This window comes from Bubalus kerabau, chromosome 6 (genome assembly GCF_029407905.1).
Source record: "Bubalus kerabau isolate K-KA32 ecotype Philippines breed swamp buffalo chromosome 6, PCC_UOA_SB_1v2, whole genome shotgun sequence".
Lineage (NCBI taxonomy): Eukaryota > Metazoa > Chordata > Mammalia > Artiodactyla > Bovidae > Bubalus > Bubalus kerabau.
The window spans coordinates 117,673,426-117,679,028 of NC_073629.1; positions in this window are offsets into that span (position 1 = coordinate 117,673,426).

A 5,603-nucleotide genomic window follows, 5' to 3' on the forward strand; every position below is an offset into this window, starting at 1 on the left:
CGGAGCACCTGCCGGAAGTCCCGCTCCTCCCAGGCCCCGGCTCCCGCTGAGTTTCTCAGCTTTGTTGTGAGTCTCATTTTGGCGCTGCAGATTTATTTCCCTCCGCGCCTTCCTCAAGCTGTGGGGCTCTTTGTTGTGCATGAAACTAGTAGCCCAGAAGAGCAGGAAGTATTTGGGTCAGAAGAATTCACCGCTGCCACCAACAGCCAGGAGCCAGCGCCAGGGGTGGGGTTGGGGCTCTGTGTCTTTCCAGGCCCGCGGGGAGCAAGTTCCCTGGACGGGACTGAAGTGGAGAATCCCTGCTTCCATTTCCCAGCAGAGGAAGCCTCATGAATGATCAACATAAAATAAAACTGCATTTAGAACTCTGTGACCTATGGCCCCAGAGCCCCCAGTGACTGGCCCAGGAGCAGAGGGAACAGCCCCAAATCCATGGTGCTCCCACTGCAGCCTGGAGTGGGGCCAACGCAGCACCTCTGGGTGCACGGGGGCTCAGGGCCTGTCTGTCCGTCTGTCTCTGTGTAACAAGCAACTCTCAACTCGGAGGCTTACAGAACACATTTATAGCCTCACAGATTCCAAGGGTCAGGAGCCTGGGCGCAGCCTCCGGGGTCCTCTGCCCAGGGTCTTGAGAGAGTCATTTCCTAGGCAGGTTGATAGAGAGTCTAGGGGTCCCCAAGGAGAGAGGGGTCTGGAATTCTCAAGGAGGAAGAAAGGACAAACTTTTTTTTCCTTCTCTACATTCCTTAGGATTATATAACAATAATGTATCCTGCTAAGGACAGTCTTTGGATTCAACCTTCTGTTATCTTAAAATGTTAATTATGGGAGTAGACCTGGTCTTTACAAGGATGTATCTTGCCTGAGGACAGTGTTACCTTAAGATGTAAATTATGGGAGTGGGTCTGATGAGGTCTTTGCAACCTCCAGACATTCTTTGGATTATATAACCTCATTGTTAACACTAGCAAGCAGGTACTCTTTCTGCCCCCTTCTGATGCCTGTGTCAGAAGCTTTCTCTATCTCCTTTATACTTTAATAACTCTTTATTACACAAAAGCTCTGAGCAATCAAGCCTCCTCTCTGGCCCCGGATTGAATTCTCCTCCGGGGGCCAAGAATCCTGGTGTATTCGCGTGATTCAAAAACAACCTTTCAGTCTCACAGGCTGCGGTTAAGATGCCAGCCAGGTTCTGTCCTTTCTGAAACTCAAGGTCCCCCCACGCTCATGTAGTCTTGGTGGAATCCAGTCTTTCCCAGTGCAGAACTGGGGTCTCCTTTTGCTACTAGCTCCCTGTCAGGGCCAGTCTCACCTCTCAGAAGCCCCCACAGAAGGCTCCTGGCCAGAACCCCCAGGCCCTCTCACACATGGCTGCTTTCTCAAGGCCATCAGGACCTCTCTCTGACTTCCAGACGCCCACCCCATCTCATCTGATCAGGCCAGGCCCACCAGGCACAATCTCCCTTTCCTTAACTCGGAGTCAGTTGATGAGGGACCCTAGTTCCGTCGGCGACAATGCCTTCACCTTCGCCATGTACTGCAACCTGATCTCAAGGGTGGCATCATTGCGGCCAGGCCCTGGGCGCCCTCAAGGGGACGGGGTTAGCCGGGGTGTGGACACCTGGGGTGGGAATCTCAGGAACCACCTAGAGTCCTGGCTGTCTCAGGACTTGAGCCAAAGCACACGGGGGTGGGGCACCCCCACCCCCCAGGTGACGCTGAGTGACCGCTGGCGGGTGTCGAAGAACCACCCCCGGGGCCTGGACTCAGGCCAGCCCCCAACAACGGACCTGTTCTCACCTCAAAAGGCCATGAGAGGCCAAGACTCACATGCTCAGGAGGGCCTGGGGGCTCATCGCTTCTGTGGTCTTGGGGTCACCCTGCACGGCTGTCATCTCGGTGGGTCTTTTCCCTGAAACCTGTAGGTTCCTCACACGTAGACCTCAGCAAGTCACTCCCCCTCTCGACGGCCGATTCCTCATCTCTAAGGTGAGCCGTTGGATCACAGGGCTCCAGATCTCCCTTCACCTCTGGCCTCTGTGACTTGATCTCAGGCCCCAGCAGCCACACTTAAACCAGGGGAGGCCTTCCGGTGAGGGTGTGGGGAGTCAGGCCTGGGCACAAGTGAAGTCCCTGGTGGGCGGATGGAGACTTAGAACACAGACCTTCTGACTGCTAACCTCGCTGAGACCTGCAGGCCAGTCATCACTGCTTGTGGTGGAAATTAGTCAAAACTTGTGCATAAGCAATTGTACGCATGCGTGCTCAGTTGCTTGTCATGTCCGACTCTATGCGACCCCATGGACTATAGCCCTCTAGACCCCTCTGTCCATGGGATTCTCCAGGCAAGAATTCTGGAGTGGGTTGCCATGCCTGTCTCCAGGGGATCTTCCTGACCCAGGGATCGAACTCTCATCTCCTGCATTGCAGGTGGATTCTTATCCCACCTGGGAAGCCCAACAAATTTACTTATATGACCATAATTAATGTTATTTTTATATGGCCATACAAACTTTTAACTTTCTCTCTTTGCATTTATCAACTTTCCTGTATGGACATTAACAGGGAAAATTTTCCGCCATGCCAATTAATCAGGCCACAGATACAGGCATGCATGGGCACATTCCCCTTTCAAAAGAAATGCAAAACTACAGGATTTTGGAGTTGAAGGGGCCCCTGGGGACCATCTGGCCTAAGCACCCACTGGCTGAAGAACACACCATTAGCACTGCCCACTGATTTTCCAGTCTCTGCTCAAATATCCATGTGGATTCTAGATTCTAGGATTCGACATCCTGAGATGGTTCAAACATCAGCTTTTTGTAACTTTCCACCTTCATGTCCTCCTGGGGTCACTTGGCAAATGCCTGACCCACTTCTGAATAAACATTTCTGAGATTTTTGAAGAAGTTTTCAGGGCTTGTAGCAAACACTGCCAACTGCCCGCCCCAGCCCCTGCTCCCTGTGAAAGAACCCCGTGGCCCAGATTATCCACACCGCTTTCTGATAGACGTGCCTAGTGACCTGCTTTAGATATCTGCAGGGGAGACGAGCCTCCCATTCTTCCGTGGAGCCTCCTGGAGGGCTCTAGGCAAGAATCAACCTCATAGTGTGATAGAAATCTGAGACACAGATCTTCCAGACTGTTCTTACCTCCTAAGAACCTTGAGATAAGCAGGCATGACCTCCAGCCTCACCTTGAAACCTTCACCCTCGCTTATCTCAATGGAAAATTCCAACAGCGGTTTCTGAGCACCAAGTTAAATTCCTCAGCTCAACAATCAGTTCGGCGTGTGGCCGCCTGCCAGGCTGGGCAGAGCAGAGGGGAGAGGCGCAGATGAAGCAAAGTGCTGCCCCAGGGCACCCAGGCTGCAGGACGGGAGGAGGGCGGCATCCAGAAAGAGGCCGCCCTGGCTCAGACCAGGTCCAAGAGGGGCAGAGGGCACAGGCAGAGGAGAGCCCCTCGCTTGATCAGAGTGAAGTGGGAAAGGTATCTGCAGGAGGAAATATGAACACATGGATGGACAGATGGATGAGAAACCTGCAGCCAAGAGAAGGAAGGGCTTTCTGAGCTCCAGGAGTACTGTGTGCACATCATGAGGGCCTGGAACTGTGCCCTAGGGGGCGCCAGTGGGTGCAGGGCCTGCAGTAGGTGGCAGGGTGAGTGGGGAGAAGCCTTGTCCAATTCTGCAAAGACTAGAACAGGTAACAAACCAACATAACTTCTTTTTCCTGAGCACCTACTATTCACCAGGCCCTCTGCTAAGCCCTTAACTTGAAATCTTTGATTTCACCCCTATCCTCAGCAACCCCAGCTTGTGGGTCACTCTCCAAGGGCCTTCTGCTGGCCTTCCAGCCTGCTGTCACAGAGGACGAGTCCATGGGGCCAAGGGATGCAACTACTTAAAACCTGTGCCACCCCCGACTTCTAGATCCTGAGAATTCCCCAGTAGCCCCAGGCCTACCTCCCCACAGGCCTCTGAGCTGGCCTGTACCCCCTACCCCCCAGCAAAGCAAACCAGTGTGTGCATCCAGGCCAGGAGGCAGAGTGGTTGGAGACACAAGAAAGTGAAAGCCGCTCAGTCGTGTCCAACTCTCTTCGACCCCATGGACTATATGGTCCATGGAATTCTCCAGGCCAGAATACTGGAGTGGGTAGACTTTCCCTTCCTCCAAGGATCTTCCCAATCCAGGGATCGAACCCAGGTCTCCCGCACTGTAGGCAGATTCTTTACCAGCTGAGTCACCAGGGAAGGCGGAGACACAAAAAGGCTTGATAAATGAAGAACTGTCTTCACCCACGGGGCATCTCTCCAGGCCAGCCTCTTGGGGCCACCCACTGCAGGCCCTGAACTCACTGGCACCCCCCAGGGCACAGTCCCAGGCCCTCACAATGTGCGCACAGTACTCCCGGAGCTCAGAAAGCCCTTCCTTCTCTTGGCTGCAAGGTATGTGACTCGACAGGAAGGAAATGGGTAAGGACCCCCCACCAGGGCAAATGAGCCAATATATCTCTTCCATACTTTAATTTTCAACCTGCCTTTATGCTTATTGTGTGTCTCTTGTAAACAGTATACAGAGTTGAGTGTTAACTCTTTCATCCTGTCTGCCTTCCAATTTAGTCTCTGGCCTGTTTACTATTAATACAATTATTGATACAGTTAGAATCTGCCCGCAATGCGGGAAACCTGGGTTTGATCCCTGGGTTGGGAAGATGCCCTGGAGAAGGAAAAGGCTACCCATTCCAGTATTCTGGCCTGGAGAATCCCATGGACTGTATAGTCCTTGGGGTCACAAAGAGTCAGACACATCTAAGCAGCTTTCGCTTTCTCTTTTCTACCGTCTTGTTTGTTTTCTATTTGTTCTGTCTGTTCCTCTGTCCTTCTCCTTTTGCTTTAATGAAGTACCTTAAAGTCTCTCTTCTTTACTGTTTTTTTAAGTACCTTATTGTATGTTTCAGTTCTATGATTTCCATTTGGTTCTGTTTTAGCATCTCTAAATCTCCCCCGAAATTTGCCACTTCTCTTTTCATGATATGCACCGTTCCCTATAGATTGTCTATTTTATTTATCGTAGTATTTTAAGCTCCTTATTTACCAGTTCTGGTTTGGGGGTCTGTTGACTGACTTTTCTGTGTTTTTCTTCACCACAGGTCACATTTTCCTGATTCTCCGTGTGTCTGGGAATCACTGTGTGTCAGACATTGTGAACAGTGTGTTGCTGAGACTCTGGATTCTTTCCCTGTGAAAAGTGTTGAGTTGATTCTAGAAGGCAGTTAAATTGCTGGTGGGTCCTCTTTAAATTTTGGAAAGTGTGCTTTACGCTTTGTTGGGGTGGAAACTGTTTTTGTTTGCCTTCAGTCCTAAGATGAACCTTAGTCTGGGGGCACAGTCTTTGCTCCTAAGCTCAAGACCTTCTGGGGCTTCAGTGGAAAGTCTGAGGGGTCCACCAGGCCCCTCTACACAGCAGAAATTAGACTTCAAACTCACTGTCCCCTGAAGTGAGTGGGTGGCAGTGAAAATCACTGCTCAGCTCTTTAAACCTTCAGGCATTGCCTCTGGGCTTCTGGCAACCTCACCTGTGCATGAGCTCTTGAGGGGACC